The sequence below is a fragment of the Anser brachyrhynchus genome (assembly GCF_964034855.1).
Source record: "Anser brachyrhynchus genome assembly, chromosome: 5".
In the NCBI taxonomy this organism is placed as follows: Eukaryota; Metazoa; Chordata; class Aves; order Anseriformes; family Anatidae; genus Anser; species Anser brachyrhynchus.
Genome location: NC_137699.1, coordinates 27,606,101 through 27,624,319, shown reverse-complemented (window position 1 = coordinate 27,624,319; position 18,219 = coordinate 27,606,101). Strand labels below are relative to the sequence as shown.

Genomic DNA, 18,219 nt, shown 5'->3' with positions numbered 1-18,219 from the left:
CCTGGGTGAGTGTTTCAGCAACTTCAGTTAGCAGGTTTATCAGGGGGGCTAACTCCAGCATAAATGCCCTGCTGACGCAGTTGTCCTGCTTTCCAAGAGCTGAGCTACTTTCTGCACCCAGTGTCACACTATGCTTTGCAGGTGTTTTGGCTCATTTAGGCCTGCTTTTTGTATCTCTGACATGGGTCTGCTCAATGCCACGCACAGGCACTCCTGTGTTTGCACACAACATCCCCACAATAAGCTGTAAACATGTTAGCAACATCAGATTGGCCTAGCACTTCTGTACTGGAGTACAGGTGAAAGGAGAGGTGATACCTACTCCCACTGTGAAGCATTTTGAGAATTAGGAATGAAAAACTAGCTTTTTCAGCATCTTCAGAAGAAGGGGGGCTGTATGCTAAACCACTCTCATTCACCGATGTTCTGAATTCAGTCCCAAAGGGCCACAGGACAATTCTGATGGCCCTAACCGCAGGAACATCTCTATTTGCGGCCCATGACTTTTACATTGCAATGACTGCAACCCTGGAAATGAAAAGCAGGAAGAAAACAGGGTTTCTTAGTGCCATTATCATAACTGGAACTACCTGGATTGCTTAAAGAGACCAGTTACGTAGGGGTCGGTAAAGTTACCAATATGAAGACAATTAAGTCTTTTTTTTTTTTACATGTATGCTACAGTAAATGGCAATACAAGCATTTCTCATCCTCATTTGCTGCTGAATCCCAAACCTGTCCTGAACTGAATGCCCCCAAAGAAAAACAATAATAGTTTCCAGCTCTGAATACTGCCTTTTGTCAGGAGCTTTGAAAGCCCTTTACAATGGAGAGGAATCTCATTTTCTGTGTCTTTCCACACAGAGAAACACAGTCATGGAGGCATAGCCTGAGCCCGGCTGTGCTCAATGCCAGGTTGTTATCATGCCACCTCTACTACATGGCTTCCTCTGGACACCGCCGTGCCCTTGCCACTCAGCGCCCATCCTCAGAGGCTGAAATCCCAACTGCAACTTCATGTGGACTTGCCATGTAACTTTTTGTTATCTACAAATGAGACTACAAATGCACCTGGTGTGAGTAGGTGATTGTTGGATCAGCCAGAGGAATATTTCAGTTAATGCTGACCAGGGCTAAGGTAAAATTGGCTCCACAGCCCTTTGCTTCCTCCCCAGACTCCTTCTTCCACAGCAAATAAGCAGGGTTTTTCTTTTATAACAAGATTTGAGGCAAAAAAATTGCTTTCCCATAGCCAAGGAGCGGATTTTGTTCTTCTCCTTAAATCACCTTCAGCTTGATGAGCGTGGGCACTCCTTGCTGGTGCCTCTAACCATTGCCTGGAGAGAAAACCTCTGCGGAAAGTGAAATTCAGAAGAGCTAATAAAACATTTTCTGAAGGGTTTGAATCTCTCATTCCAAAGAAAACAAAGAGGTCGGCTGACCTTTCAACCTGACCTTTTTTTTTTTCTTTTTTTCTAAGGCATTAAGAAAAACATTCTGCAAACAATGAGTGCTCGTGGTAATTGTCCCTCCCCTGTGCCCCACTTCTTGCCAAAAGCAACATTTCAATGGCTATGGGGGGTGGAGGTTGAAAGCAAATGAGTGAGCAAGCAAATGCTGGCTTTCACACATCAGTGGCTGGCTACGCCCTGACCACATCCAAGGAGGTTCAAGGTGAGGGAGCCATGCTCTGAGACTGCTCCTCACTGACTTTTAGAGTTGCAGGTATCCAAAATATTGCAGTCCAGGTATGGAAATCTGTGTTGGAGGCATTAAGAAAGCCTAGTCGGAAGATAAGAAAAAGGGTTCTGCAGCAGCAAAGTGGTAGTGAAGTATAATTTTTACTAACATCTCTTCAACTAACTACTGAAATTCACCTTAATTTCACATGCCACATCTACTCATCCCTCAGCTTGTCATGGTCATTTTCCTAGCATCAGGAAAAGGCCTGGTTTGAAAACAATTTCATGTTAGAGAAAAAAAAGTGCTGTTTTTATATGAGAAAAAGCTTCTTGTACCATTTATCTCCATTGTTTTCCAGCACTAGGACCTGCAGTGGATCCTGCTGTGACATGCTTCCAGCTGCAAAAAGAATCAAAAGATTTAGGGTTGAGTTCCCTCCTGATTCTGGAACATGTTCCACTGTGCAATCTTTTGTAATATCTCTCTGCAATAAAAGCACTAATGCTCTCCAAGAGGCCTCCCCCTTTCACTTTCCTCATAAGAGGTGATGACAAGCTCCCAGCCCAATCGTCTACACACATCCTCAACTTCAGGGAGCCAGAGATTTAGCTACCTTTCCTGATTCTGACACTAACCTGTACTCTGGTCCTGGGCAAATTGCTTAAGCTCTCCCCACCCATACAAAATTTTTGTAAAAATCCCTCCTTGGTAATACTGGGCCAGCAGTGTTAGCTCTGCTGGGATATGGTTGTAGGCAGGGGGTCTTTCAGCTGTCTTTGAGACTCTGCTGCCAGAAAAGGAGATCTGTCTATGCCAGGTCTCATCTTCCTAACTCCAGGGCAGCTGAATCACTTTTGTAAAAGCACACTGGTATTGTCAAGGTCCTGCCTTTGAACGTGTTTCTCCAGCTGTAAAATGTGGATGGAAACACCGAGGCAGCTCTGTAAAGGTCTGCTGAGATTTAAGCTATGTTGGCATTCTCTTCTTTAGTGTCAGTGGAGCTGGCGAACACAAGGAGAGAGCAGAACGGTTTCTGCTTTTCTTTGAACCGTACAGTAAAACCCGCAACCCTGAGAACAGACCTCATAATTCCCAACAAGCACACAAGCGGGTTTAGGTGCTAGCGTGGGAGGGAAAGGAGAGGTTTGGAGGGTTATGTAAACAGTGCATCCAGAATCTTTTTGTTACCCTTCAGATTTACTTCTACTCTTCAGTAGGAGTTTGTACAGCAAAGTACAATTTTGTGGCTCTTCTTCAAGACCATTAACTCAATATAAAAATATCAGCACTGTTTTTATTATCTGAAAAAAAAAAAAGGAGCTCAGAGCTGAGTTTCTGTGAGCAATGCTCAGTTCATTAAACAATGACTCAGACTAGGTTTTGTGGTGGAGGATTCAGCTTTTCCCTAGCGGTGGGATCAAGATGTCCTGTTTCCACGATAATCTACCTTTCATCTCTCTCACGTTGCAAAACTTGTTTTTACCTTGATCCCACACAAACCCGTTAGTTTCTTGCTTTTGTTATTGTAAATTATTTACTTTAGAAATGCTGAATCATGGCACTGAGGTTAGAGAAAATTGTATTTGTATTTAAACTAAGGATTGTTCCCACATCATCTGAAGATTCCCGGACTACTATTTTTGCGTGTCCTCATGTTTTATGTTTTGAAAAAGTTCAAGTGGCATTTGGTTTGGCCCTCTGCAGAGAGGTGACTTTTACCTTGGAGATATTCAATCCCAGCAAGGGTCGCCTGCTAACCTACGTGGGAGGAACCCTGCCCAGGCAGCGGAGCTGGCGTCCCTCAGGCGAGCGACTCCAGCGCGTGCCCGCCTGCTCTGCTGCTGGCTGGCCTCCTCCGAGCCCACCGAGGCCCGGCGGCACCCAGAGCTGGCTATGCCCGCCTGGGTGTACTCTGCTCGTGAGCGGTGGGGCAGGCTGCAGCTCGGAGAAGTGCCCTAGGCTCCGCATGAGTACCGCGGCCTGGGCCGGCCCTGTCCCTGGGGTGCCTCTCTGTGGGCTGAACCAGAGCCCACCGAGCGGCCTGGAAGCACAAGTGAATTGTGGCCAAGGCCTCAGTGTGGTTATTGCCCACTGTGGCCGTCAGTGCGAAGGCAACCTCTCCCCCAGCTCCTCGCCATAAGCTATGTCCTGGTGACTGGATCACATCTGCTGAAATTCTGCGGATAAAAACATGGCTGAGACCAACATCTTTTTTCCCAATTTTTTTTGTAGGTTTTTATGAATAAGATGAAGTGCAGCAGAGCAGGTGTGAGATAGTCTGCATCTGAAAAAGCTGTAATTTACATCTTGTTTTGTTATGCTCACTTACAGGTGCATGTTTTACCACCCTGCCTACTGCCTACGGGATGGCTGCGAAGAGAGCACTGCTTGGAGAGTAAGTGGAGTGGGAAGATGCCAGGTGGGTTGCCCATGCTGATGACCCCTTCCAGAGGCCAAATGAACCTGAATCAGTTAATCCCTTTTTTTCCTGTGCATTAGACATAGACTTCTTTTACATTACTACTAATGGTTGAGTTTCCCACTTTAGTGGCTTTTTTCTTCTGAAGATGTAGCAGTGTTCTGTAATTGTAGATTATTTAAACCTCAGCACACCTTTGAGATAGGATTTATCTGCCCATTTTACAGAAGGACTAGGTGAGGACAGGCAGCTGTAAGCAGATATGTGCCAAGCTGTGTGACAGACAGGGATAAAAACCCATTTTCCTCTTTGTTTCTGCAATGAGATGTTGTCTGTTTAATCCAGACAACTGTGTCGAGGGACAGGGTTTCTCAGCAGGACAGCATGACTTGTTTGTATGTAAGCAAGAGCCCAAGCTGAAGACCAAATGAATGCTGAAGTGCTTGTGACCTTTCGGTGGCAGAGGAAAGTAACTATTTCATGTGCAAGTTGCCCTGCTTTTTACAGCCCTTCCCAGACTGCCACGATCTCACTCCTTCATGGACGGACTCTCAGGTAGTGTTAGCCTGCTTACAGGCACAGCTATACCACAGGTGCTAATGTAAATTAGGCTTAAGGAGAAATGTGAGTCCAGAGCTCTGGATTGCTACAGGACAATGTCATGCAACCACAGACTTCACTTCTCCCAGGCTTTATTAAGACACCATCCATGTGCTTGATGCTTGCTCCTTCTCCATGTGTGGGTCTTTGCCAGGCTGTTGGGGAGTTGCGTGTGTGCTGAGAGGCAAGCAGAGCTCCTTGCCATGGCTGCACTCTGCAGCAGCTGCAAGGGGCAGAAACGGATGCCAAAATGCTGCGAATGGGAGATTTTGAAGCAACACAGGACTCAGGGAGAGAGCACAGGACCCATGAAGCAGGAACCTTTGGGTCCTGTGTTAGCACTAGAAACCTGCCAGAAAAGGGACAATTGTAGAAGTACAATCAGAGAACTGTATTCTCTGGCTGTTTCCATGGAGTGTTCCCCCTTCCCAGCTGTGCTGGGGTGGAGGTGAATTTCCAGTGCAGCGGGAGCACTAACAAGTTAATGTTTAACATTATTATTACCTCATCTTCCAGAGGCTCCTTCTAAACATAACAATTGACGACAGGCTCCTGATAGTTTGGAGGAGACCGACCTCAGCCCTAAGACTATGATGAATATGATTTCCCTTCCCCCTCTGTTTTGATTTTCTGCTCTGTTACTCCAGAGCATTGGCTGGCCATGACCCCTGGCTGCTTTTTCTGTAATTACCAGCTCCTGCCAGATTTACTGTGGAAGTTAATGTCTGTTCCAGCCAAGTCAGCCCCACTGTTATATTGTACGAGACAGTAACCCCTTCATTACAGGCAGGGCTTGAACAAAACAAAACAAAGAATCAGGAAAAGAGTTTCTAAAGGCGTTGTGGAAGGCCTTATGTGCTTGACAAGGGTGCCGAATTAGCATTAGCACTTTCATTACATAGAAGCATGCCACAAAATCTTCTTCAAGGTCTTTCAAATCCTGCAAAGCCTGTGGGGTGCCTGGTGAGGAAGCACCAAAAAAGCAACAAACTCTAAGGCTTTCTTTTCAGTCCACTGTGCTCCTCTGGGACTGTTCTTCAGTCTGCACATGGTCCGGAGGGACTTTTTTAATAAATTGACATTCTGATGTTTTAAGGTTACCCTTAAATTCAGAAGGCTCTTTTGTCAGGTATTGTTTTTGCAAGCCATTTTTAACATGCTCAAATGAAATTTGCTAAAAAGGGCAAGATTCAAATTCAGATGGATATCCACCAAAAGCACGTGTCTCAGGTTAGGCCCAGCCATCAGAAACACCTTGAATTCTGCCTGAGGTTCAGCTGATCAGAGCAGTTCATGGGTTGCATTCATTACAACAGTGGACAGAGTACTTTAAAGGTTTGTAGAAGATGAAGTACACTTGATACTAGCCAAGGGCTAAATGCAGTTAAAATAAAGACCAGTTTCTGATAAAAATTGTATTGAGCTACCTCTGGAATCATCCTGTTCATGGGATCATGATGAGTAGCCCTTGTATTGTGTGCACCACATGAGCAGAAGTGTCCATAACAGCAATGAGTAATGTTAGAAGTTTCTACTCTAGACACAGCTGGAAGATAATCACAAGGAATCAAAGAGATCGCTTAAGTACTAGCCTGTGGCTGTGACCTGTTACCACAGATGGGAAGACATTATGAATAGACCAAGTGGGCTTGAGTAACACATCTGCAGCAAATTCTCCTCTAGGGCTCCCCTATTTCTGTCCAAGATTTTGCAGACAGATGCACACTAAGTGCGTGGTGTAATACACACAGAGTAAGTCAGGTGCTTTCAGGAAGTACCAGATGTGCTGCATGTGCCCTGTAGAGTTATTCTTTGCATTTGAGATATCCTGATACTGATAATAGGGCATTACATCCAGTAGATCTCTGCATCAGACTTTCTTCATGTGGTTTTTTTAGCACAGTGCACGTGCACAATGGCACGAGTTGGGGTACTGCCTGTCCCAGGCACCCCAGAGCTATTCCTGTGCACCTGCCTGCGACTCTGAGATGTGCTGCAGTGTAGCAGGGGGCTTTTGACCTCATAGGCCAACCAGATATTTGGAAAAACATGGGAAATCTATAAAGCTTAAAAAAAAAAAAAAAAGAATCCCAAAAGATCCAATTGGAGTTATCTATGTATGGAAAAAGAAGACATGTCTGAAAATGCTAGACGTATGGATAGCCCTAGTCTTCGCCAAGGTTCTTGGTGGATTACCCACTGTTAAGGAAAGAACAGCTCTCGGTTCTTCACCAAGGCCATCAGAGACAACCTGAGAGCTTGTGGGGCTGCAGAGTGCGTGACTGCTTGGAAGGAGAAGCTGTCTGTCTGTCTGTCTGTTCCCACCGTGGAAGCTGGGACTAGGGACATGCCAGCACCGTGGGGCTGGAAGTAGCAGTCTGACAGCCGGGCACTTCCAGACATCCCAGCTTTCAGACAAAAGACTTTGGGGCCAGCCAGCAATGACTGCCCCACCGCTGACTTCTATTGTATAAACTTGACAAAAGCTGGTCTGTAACAACGTCCTGACAGGTATGGCTGCCAGCTTGTTCTGGGTTGTGTGCTTTTCTGCATGTGCAGGGAACAGGAAGGGAACCTGTCTGTTCAAGTGAAGTTTATAAGGGACGACAAAACTCAAACGAGAGCAAACACAGAGCATCCCTACCAAAAGGAAGGGGAGGCAAAGGGCACTCCTATGTCATCTGCGGTGCTCTGGCCTCAGTCCTGGCCCAAAACTGCGAGGAAACTCACCCACCGGTGCAGAGTAGGGGCAGCAAAGGGGACCCTACGGGGGCCTCCCGGTGCCGAGCAGACCTCTCAACTCTTTTCTCGCGCGTGAGACAACCCAGTGGCCTGTCACGCAAGGCAGGGACGTGTCTGGCAGGCCGGCCCTGCGAGAGGCAGGGGTTGTGGCAGGAGGCCACGGCAGCCTGGCCGCCCGCCAGCCAGCACAGCTCGCCTCGACAGGGACCTGCCGATCCGCCGCCCCGGACACGCAGCCTCGCCGTGCACCGCACGTGCGCGTGAGGAATTTATTATCCTCGCAGCGGGGAGGCGTGAGATGGGAGTCGGGGCCGCCAGGAGCTCTCGCCTGCCTTTTGGGTGAGACGCAGGCTTTTGGGAACACCATATGCTGCCGTTGCGAGAGGCTGTGGCAGACACAAAGGGATGCTCCAGGCTGATAGGCATAAATCGTGAACAGGGCCATGCTCTCCCTTAGCTTCCTGCACATGTGGAGGCCTTGCATGAGTGCTAGGGCATAGACTGGGTTATTCTGAGGCACGTGTGTCAAGCAACCCCCGGAGCCAGGGGCTGCCATTGCAGAGCAGGCTGCTGGTCTGGTTAGGCAGGTACTCGGCCCTGTCAGCGGCTCGTACCTGTGTTTCAGAGAGAAAGGGAGATCTTGTAACTGCATCTGGCCAGGGATGCAGTGCTGTGGTTACTATTTCACGTCTGGGAGACGTGCAGTGTTATTGTATCCATCCCTTTGGGCATCGACCTAAACCGAACCACAGAACGCGAGGGAGACTGGAGCCAAAACGAGCCCCAGATGCACATTTCACCTCCGTAAGCCCGGATGGCATGGGCACCCCCTCAAGCCCCAGGTTGTGAAAGAGAGGGCCAGAGCCTCCACAAAGGGCTTTACCTCCATCCTGAGTGATGGCTTCATGTTGGTGCTATGCAAGTTTCTGGATGTGTGGAAGCGACCAGGTATTTTCATGTTAGGAATCCTACAGGATAGGTAAATGTGTGTTACAGGCCATTTGCAGCGTCTTTACGTTATAGAAGCAGATTTTAAAGCAGTCGCCAATGGTTGCAGCCTGGCATAACCTCAAGTATTCAAATAATTTTAAACCTTCATAATTCTAATAGTTTGATTTATGAAAAATGAGAATTAGACTCTCCTGATTTCTATATTCTTGCAGTCTGTTTTTGAAAAGGCATTTTCAACCTATACTGAAAGGTGAAATACATTGACAGCATCTTTCTAAGTATCTTCAGGTGCAAGTTGGTGTGATGGAAGGATCTCAAACAAGGGCGGGAGTGGGAGGTCCTGTTGCTCCTGTTTATGATGCAGACTAGAATTTGCTGCTGAATTTGAGTTGGACTGCAGTTTTCTTTTGATTTTGGTGTGTATATGTACCACGTAGGAATAACTGTTTTAATAGTTACAGCCTAGGACGAGAGCTTTGTGTGTCTGTAAATCCGATGATAAAGAAGTAGAGTTTATCAGTTTGAAAACTAAAGGACTACGCTTATATCGGTGTGTTGGTCAACAACTGTCTACATGTAGACTGTTCATTATTGGTCATCATGCATGCTGGAGAGTCTGCAGAGAAACACTCCCTATCGTAAACACCTTCAGCTATCTGGTGATCAAGCTGTGGGTTTTTTCTTGTGGGAATGTAGGCTTAAGATGAACCCAGCATCAGAACAAAAGCTTTGTCAGAAAGAAGGGGGTTTGCAGTGTATGAAGTTGGTTTTGATTCATTCCTGAGCTCAGATGTTGCTTTGGGAAATGTATTCTCTTTAGGTCTCTCACTCTGACTCTATAAACAGAGGCAGCGACTTGCATTTGGAGGCACTAAAAGTGATTTAAATGATTCAGCCTGGGATTTTTGCCAAGCAGCACCTCCTTCTGTTTGCTGTGGGGGCTTTTCTGCCCTCCCCCTGGTGGGTTGTTGGTTGTTGTTTTTTTTTTTTTTTTCCTTCCATGCAAAATTTTTTGAGACTGTCTTTTGAGACCGTCTCTTTCTCCGAAACAGAAGAAAAAAAAAAAAGTTTGCTCCTCCAGATGGACAGCTGCTCCCCGCTTCTTTTGATGTTGCTTTTATCTGCCAGGCCAGTGCTCTCTCACCCTCTCCCCGCCCCCGGAGGCAGTTTCCATGGGGGTCTCAGGGGAGCTTTGTCTCTCACATGTGTTTAAAGAGAAATGTGGAGCTGACACAAAGGCTCCACGGCTCGACCTTTCGCCCTCCGGAGTTATGAGGGCCATAAAGCTCAAGTCCCTGGTAACAGCACTGATGACCAGGGCAGCTCTGGACACAGACAGAGCTTTTCTGGCAGAAAATTGTTTAACTAAAAATAGTTCTAGGGAGGAAAATAAAAGGTTGTGCAAACTAAGCAATGTCTTTTATTTCCTTATTTGGCGTTACTGGTAGTAGGATAAATTTCTTCAGCATGGCCAGGGGCGAACGGCTTCGTTGCATGGAACATCGGATCTGAAACGCACCAGGCACGGACGAAAAGCGGCACCTGCTGAGGTGCAGGGGCACGGATATGGAGGAGGAAGGCAGGGCGGCTCTGCTGCAGCACCCGGCCGCAGGCTGAGCTCACGGCTCCTGGGCGCCTCGGCCTGAGGCAGCAGGACTGCCCGGCGCCGCACAGGGAGAGTGGAGCTGCTCTCCTGCCTGAAGGAACGAGCCTCCGAGACTGGCAGCAGCTCAGTCGAAGAGCTGCCACGCCAGCCGGCGAGCAGGGCTCAGCCTCGAGTATCGCAGAGATGTTGCAGTGCCTTAGCTCCAGAGCAGGGGAAGGCACTGCTTTTCCCTCACCGCTCACAGCTGCGAGGCCTCTCCTTGAGCTAGGTGTCCAAGCTGGATGTCTCCCACCATGATCCGAGTCATTATCAGAGCAATCTTTCCTTTTCTTTCTTTTTTTTTTTTTTTTGTGTGTGTCTTTAAATCCCCATTCAGGCTGGCTAGTGACAGATGTTGGATCCAGGTGCTACACATCTGAGGTAAAAGGTTTTTCCTGCTGAAGCTGTTGTCTTCACCCTAAAATGGGCGAGGCATAGAATGAAAGGGCAGAAAAAAAAGGAGGTAAAAAAAAAAAAAAAAGGTTCCCTTGCCTCCTGCTGAGGGTATTTATTTGTAGAAGAGTTGCAAAAGTGTTGAGTACCTGTGCGTAAGTTATAAAAAGTAGAATAGCTCCAACAGGAGAGTGACTTGCCCAGAATATCTGTTAGCTGAATGATGAAGCTGCGCTCCTCAGAGGTGCCAGATACCAGAACAGAAATTCAGAGGTGGGCCCTTCATTTCCTTAAAGGAAGCTCTAACGTTTGAGTACTGGGTGTGATAAAGGGCAGGTGACTATGAAGCCTTGTTCCCTGGTTTTCTTTTGTCCAGATTAAACTTGCTGCAATGAGGCCTGGTCATTTGGACAGTGGAGGTGGGGTGGGGGCATGCTGCTGAATAGGGGGTTGACTGTGTACATTAAGAATCTGAGCAGAAGTTTCAAAATCTCTGTAGCATCTCAATACTGTGAGAAAATGCCTTATTCTTTCTGTGAGCAGGTTGTTTGGGAGCTGGGGCCACCTGTTACATATGTATTTGTAGGTACATCAGCTTGATAGGGTTTTTATCAAGACTTAGGGCTATGGCAGTCATAAGACATCTCCCAGGAATCTTTCCTTATGCTTTTGTTCTTCCAGACCACATAAACAGAGGGCCACTTGCTGTGCAGCAGAGGGATAGTTTTTTCCCCATTCACAAAAGAATTCAGAGGATTCTTATTTTAGGCTAAATAAAACAAAGGGGGGGGAGGGGGGGGGAAGAGAGAGAGAGGCCTCCAAAAGAAAGAAAGAAAAAAAAAGAATTATGTTGAAGTAGTGTTGTTATTGTTTTAACCAAAATGCAGCTACTATTAGTGCAGACAGGGAGAATTTTTACACCAAAAGGAACACACAGCCAGCATCTCTTTCCACTTCCAGAATCTTTTGACCCAGTATCCCAGTATCTCCCTATGCAAGCATGCACCAACAATTGCATGCGGTAATTCATTGCGTAGCTAAGTTTGCCTGCCTGCCTTGCATGATAAGGTGTGCATGTGCGCTCTCATTTTCTTCCTATAAATCTCTTTCTTTCCAGAAAGTTGTAAACCTAAAGATAACAGTGTACACTCTCTGAAAAGTGAGGTTTACACTGAAATCCTTGGCTTAAAAGTGTTGCCTGGAGGAGAGAAATCTCAGTAAGCCCCAAGGCTGGTGGTTTGGCTCATGAGCCAATTGTCACTCCGTGACCATAACACGGGGAGCATACTGGGGGAAGAAAAGGTGCAAATCAGGAGTACACGGGGCAAGCATTTCTTTGGCTCTGATCATCCTTCAGTGGTATATGAGCCTTCAGGGGATCACACGACTGCAATACAGTAAAACACCCCTACAGCTCCCCTAAATCACATCACCTTGTAGGATCAGCGAACACAATCTCTTCCCTCCCATACATCACCCTTACACCAGACAGATCTCAAATGCAGAACAGAGTTGAGCACTTCTGCTCTCGCTGAATCCAGAGCATGTGCCTGCGGTTAATAGCAGATGATCCTAATCGCAGCTCCCGCAGCCCAGGGCTAGCTGATAACTCCCTATTCTGACTGCTGACCCCTGTAATCTCCTCAGTCCTGAGAAGGAGCAGATATTGTGAACGATGTTTTTTAGTAGTTGGGACAAAAATAGTCCTCTTCTTGCACAAAGAATTCAGATAGCAAACTATAGGAGCAGCAGTGACTGAGCAGCCAAGCTAGAGGGCTGGGAAAGATCTGCATTGTGTATCTGGCTCCACCACAGGGTTGCTCTCAGTGACCTCAGGGAAATAATTATTAAAGGTCTCACAGCCTCACTTTCTTCCTCTGGAAAAAATCAAGATAATAATAGGCAGTGACTCTGAAATGGTATTGTGAAGATACATCATTAACGGGTATTTCTAATGGGCTTTGAATTGCCCAAAGAAAAGCGGGATGTAGAATTAACAACTGGGAAACAAACTTTGCTGAAACTGCTTCTTTACTAAGAGAGTGGTTTCACTGCTTCTGCAGCAGCCCTTCAGGCTGCATTACTACCAAAGGGTAGTCTCGTGAACTCTCCATTTACACTTTAAAACCTCTACGCAGGCAGCAGCAGAGTTACAGATGCAGCTGCAAGAAGAAACCACACACCACAGTTGTGCAGGTGCATGTGGGCCCCAGTGGGAAAGAATATTAACTATTTCCTGGTAATAGGAACACAGAGGTCCTTCACACTTGCAAAATAATCTCAGCACAGTTCCAGGACACGGTCTGTGTGGGAAGCTGCTATTCAATTGAATACACAACTGTGCTTAACTGTGCTGTGATCCTAGCTTAAATGACTACAGACTAAATATTCTGGATTCTCTTTCAAATTCAACTAAGTTTGTGCATTGTGTGCCCTGTAGTTTCAGTGTGATAAGGAAAGCTTTTATCCTATGATTTCCATTAGTGCTAGTTTAAAGCTTTATGTCTGGAAGGAATAGGTGATATTTACCTTGGTATTTGCAGGATCAGATCCAGTTTTTAAACAAGCTACTCCTGTTGTTTTCATCTGTTCTTCACTAAAATTTGCAGTAAGGTAATTCCTGGCTACTTTATGGGTACAAAGAATGATAAGAATAACTCATATTTCATATTTTTTAAGAAGTCCTATATTTTTGGAATAAAATTATCTGTTATGATTCTCTCTAATATATTCTTTAATTACAATTATTGTCTGAAATTGAAACTGCGTGATTGTTTGCAAAAGTAACGAGGCATGTTTCCCTTCCCTGAAATGACTGAAGTGAGAATCAGGCTTCCAGTATGAATGTACACATAAGCTATATATTGAAATCATTTGCTTTGAAATTGCTTCCAGTTATCTAGTTTTCTATAATATTAAGATGCAAATCTAGGCAAAGCGGGTTTTTTTTATACACTTAATATCTGCGAATCTGGTAGGATTGGCTGAGCTGAAGCTGCCACAGGAGATAATGATGTTCTGCTGAAACACGGTAACGCTTCAATAAACCCTGATGATGATAATGCATTGAAATAACAACATGTGGCATTGCAATCCACCCACACATCATCATGCATCACACCAAAAATGTCACAATGTGCTGATGGTTAGGTTTCTCTTCTAAAATCACAAAGCTGGCAGTCCTAGCTGTACTGCTCACAACAAAATGTGCTGTTTTGTTTCATGTCTTTGGCTGGTTTCGGCTGTACCCAGGATCTTTCTCACTTGAGGTGGCAACAGTGGATGCTCCTTAAGCGTTTTAAAAATGGCATTCAGAAAAATACCCACCCAAGTTCCTGTTCTAACAGAAGCCCACCTGAAGAGTAGGAGGCTGTAAAAATGGGCAGAAAATCTAGTAAGAAAGAAGTGTTGCACCTGATTTTAATCTCTTCTTCCTTTCAAGCAGAGCAGAAAGTAGCCTCTGTCTTTCAATTCCACTTAAAATATAACTTCAGCAAGTTTTCCAAATGTCTTTGAACTTACACATTTGAACACTTAGATTTGGCACAAGTTTCAGCAGAGGGTTAGGGTGGTAGCTAGTTGGAATGGTAGCAAAAATTGAATTTTATCTTCCCTCCATATCATGATAGCAAAATAGCTACGAAAACTTTTTATGTTTGCCTTCTTGATAAATAAAGGCAACATAGTCACATTAACTTTTACCTTCAGGAGTGTCGGTCTGCTTTTCTTACCACTGGTGGAGATAAAGTAAAAATGAAAAAAAAAATAGGAAAAATTGCTTGCATATTTCAAGCTAAATCCAAAAAAAAAAAAAAGGGTCTGTCTGTATTTAGGTTAGGACCTGAATGGAGTTCTGGTGCTTAGACTCTAAATTGCAATTCTGAGGACTTCAGCTGCTGCTTAACTCTGCAAATAACTACTTTCAATAGGTGCTTCAACTCTTAACAACAAAAAATCCTATTTAAGCACTCTTAAAGTTCTGTTTCTACATGTGCTTACCAGCACTTCAGTGTTTGTAGGTCAGAGAACTGTGACTTCTATCCCACATCAAAGGTCAATGGAGATCCCGAAAATAAAAGATTCTCTGCATCTCCCTCCTTTTCCTTATCAAGCCCCACATGAAAGGAACGATCCCTGCTGCTTTTCTCTTCTTCCTCCAGATCAACAGTGATGACAATGATGACGGTTGTGTTTTCACACAGCAGCTTGGTGGTTGCAACAGTCTTCCCAGGATATACATTAGATACCACAAAGTAAGTGACAGTCTTAAACATGGTTAAGTCTACTAGGTCTTCTTCCATCCTTACCAAGAGGAGTGCTGTCCTGCTTTTATTTCACGCTTCCAAATTATTGGGAGATGTACTCAATTTCCTTCTGAAGGGCTTGAAATTCACATTTCCCACCTCTCTGGAAAGCTCTCTAATGATTAGGGAAGAGGTTGTGGTAGGACATATCTCCTCGTGTAGGTCTTGCAGTGGGGAAGGGGGAGAAAATGGGATTCACTATGTCAGAGATAAAGAAGAGTTGTGATGGCTGTGATACTACTGATGAGGGCACTCACCTAGCCAGAGCCTTGTCTTCCTCGCCCTACCTCAGGGCTGCTAACAGTGTAACGAGCTATTGCATGAAGTACCTAAACAGCCCTGAGATCGGTGTGTGGAGCTCAGGACGTCCCTGACCACGTGAGTACAGGCTAAACGGAGTTACGTACTGTTCTTCTGGTCCAACTCATTTCCAATGCTTTCCTGAAGTTGTTTTTTTTTTTTTTTTTTTAATACGAGACAACTCGGGAGTACCCTGAAACCTCTTGTCTAGTGGCCAGAGTACTCTAAGCAGCTGTGGCTTTGTCGGGGGGTGGAGGTGTAGTAAAAGGCAATAGCACAGTTTCGGTGCATTTCACACTTTTGGCCAATAGCACCTGCTAATACATCATGTACTCATGAATTAGGTGACATGACAGCGTCCATGCAACTGTGCACTACATATTTTCCTCCACGTTTAGGTCAGACCTGTTTCTGTCGCTACGTCCTAAAAGGTCTGAGCTTTCTCCGCCTTCTGGCTTCTTCTCCATGGGACTGAAAATTGGGTAGCATGAAGCCTGGCTCTGTAGTGCCAGAGTTCCTCCTCTGGACCCAACAGGACCAGAGCCACCACTTCTACAGCACGGCTGGCACACAAACATGAAAGTAGACGTGACTCGGTGCAGAATCTTCTTAGGGAAAGGACTCCAGGAACTTCCTGCACAGACACAGGCTCTGTCTCCTCTTTGTAAGCACTGGAGGGGAAATGGAAGAAGAGAAACACCAAGGGTGGGAAATAAGACTGTGTTTTCATTTCCTCTTTCTTGTTTGTGACTTGGTCCTTCTCTAGTGAAAGAAAAAAAATGCAACAACAAAAAACCCAGCTGCACCTGTTTTTTTGTTTTTTTGATTTTTTTTTTTACAAAATGTTCTCTTGCACTCGTTCACCTCCTGGTAACACTGAGCTCCAGAAAATACGGAGCACTCTCTCTTTAAGAAAGACTGCTCTCTGCCCAGCTGTTGACTTGCCTGAAGGTGAGACCTCTGCTTAAATTCATGGCTCCAGCTGTCAAAAGCAAAGAAAAGCAGCTTTTCCTTGGCGGCTCTCTGCTTTGGGTAGAATTTGACATCTTCCTCAGTCAGCAGAATTTAATCAGCATCAAGTGCCCACAGCCTCTCAGCTCCACCACAGCCTGGCTGGGGGTGGGGGAGCCAGACCTGCGGAGGAGAAGAGGGGGAGTCCACAACCCAGCAGGCACAAACAGACACAGACACAATCACCGGCCTCTATAAGAAATCCAAAGCTTGTCACTGTCTAGGGAGAGCCTCATTATACCCTTTGACTTAAGAATTGCTGTTATCATTCAGTAACCTTAGCCGGCTTAGGCTTTGCTGTGTCCTCCTGAGAAGCTGAGAGCAGGTAAATGGAGTGAGTTACTGACAGCTGACAATGACACTGATTTCCAAAAGAAAGCTGATGAAATGGGCTCAGGGATATGGTTTCTCAGACTTAAGTGAGCAAGTAAAGCCTAGCAAACAACTCCTGCGATTGCCATGCCTTGCTTGTCTTTCTCCGAGGGAAGAGAACGCCTGCAGTACTTTTTGTGTAGATACCAACAAGCTAAATGATCCAGCTCACAAAGCAAAACTGTTTCCCTGAGCAGCTAACCTGCAAAGCCCAGCACTCGAGCCTCAAATCGTCAGATGGGATTGGTGTGAGCAGACCTAGGTACACATGGACTTAAGTATGGGTCTGCCACAGCAGGATGACATTTGCTTTTTCCCATTACTGCCACCCGCTTCCTACAACCAGTCCCCAAAATCCCATGGAGCAAAACGGGATTGGGGAGGTGGTGGTGCAGTGGTCCCTGGTACAGGGTTTGGCTTTGTGAGCCATGTCAGGGGCTGTCCTGGCTGCCTCCCCCCTGCTGTGCCACTCCTGGGGAGCCAGCCCGCCGGCCCCGGGACCCTCTCTGCGGGGGGCTTGGTTGGTGCAAGGCAGCTGCTGTCACAGCACGAGCGTGTGCAGGGTGCTTTCTCAAGGAGACTCTGTGCTAGTGTTTACCCATTTAAAATAACCTGTTCACAGTAAATATTATCTGTATACATGTTTTGAACACACAGACTCCAGACCTTCCTATACATGCAGTTCATTTCTAGCACCTGCAGCTGTTACCCATTTCCTGACAATATCATCGTGCCCATTGAGGAGAGGAAGGACACGTTGGGTTGTTTTTTTAGTGTTTACCTCTTCCACCCGTTTGATATTAGCCTGCATAATGGCACAGAGCTGAATCAAAGGAGGCGGCTGGTGGGAGCAAACAGGAAATGAAGCAATGCCCGAGGTAAGGCGGGCAACTTGCAGCGGGGCTGGGAGGAAACAAGCGTGTGTGTGTGTATTTGGGAGGGTATTAATCTGCAAATACCCACTTGTCCCCAAGCAGAGGGCAGTTAAGTTTTTTCCAGGCCCAAGACAGGAATCAGGGGGACACTACAGCACTGAATGCCCCCACCTGGAAAAGAAGAGGGGTAAGATAGCAGGAGATGTTTAAGGGGAGAGATGCTGTGGGTGAAGGCAGGAGTGCAGGTAAAGGCTTGCTGCTTGGGATGGGGGAGAGATCACAGGTGTATTGCAGCCCAGGAGCTTGACAGTGATCAATGCAGAGCTCAGGCTGTGAACTGTATACTGTTGCAGCCTGTAGCCATGAATGCGGTGGCTTTTTTTTTTTTTTCCACCCATGTTCCTTTGTATTTGGGGAATGAACTTCATAAAACCTGCATTCATCGTTTCTGCTCAGCCACATGACAAACTCCTACTGAACTGTGTCCTGGAGGGGTGATGCAGCCACAATAACAAGATCCCTCCTGCTCCAGTCATTAAAAACACTGCATTTCTCATCTCACGGTGCTGGGGGAGGGGACTGGGAACAGCCGAGGAGGCAAATCCCACTGGGGATACTATTACAATATGAAAGAGACAATGAACCCTGCTCATTTATGTGCAGAATTTATCTCCAAATGTCCTACCAAAGGACGTACTTTTAATCTTATCCTAGTATTGCTCATCTTTCTCAACATTCACCTTTAAAAAAAATAAGAGTTACTAATAAGGCTGTTTCTAAAATTACCATCTCGCTTCCCTTCTTAAACTTCTCTATTTAAGACTTTGCAGTGTTAAAAGGTACAATGCTAATCTTGTATAGCGTCTGGAGCCTCCTCTTCTCAAATGATATCCCTCTTATATGAACAGCTAACTGAAGACATCT

At 45.9% G+C, this 18,219-nt stretch overlaps 1 long non-coding RNA gene across 1 annotated transcript; it reads left to right on the top strand.

Annotated features, from left to right (window-relative positions):
* The first annotated feature begins 12,983 nt into the window (after positions 1-12,983).
* LOC308196402 lies at positions 12,984-16,814 on the top strand. The gene is made up of 2 exons (XR_013952184.1): positions 12,984-14,690; positions 15,441-16,814. It is a non-coding gene; the product is annotated as an uncharacterized lncRNA (long non-coding RNA).
* Positions 16,815-18,219: the final 1,405 nt, after the last annotated feature.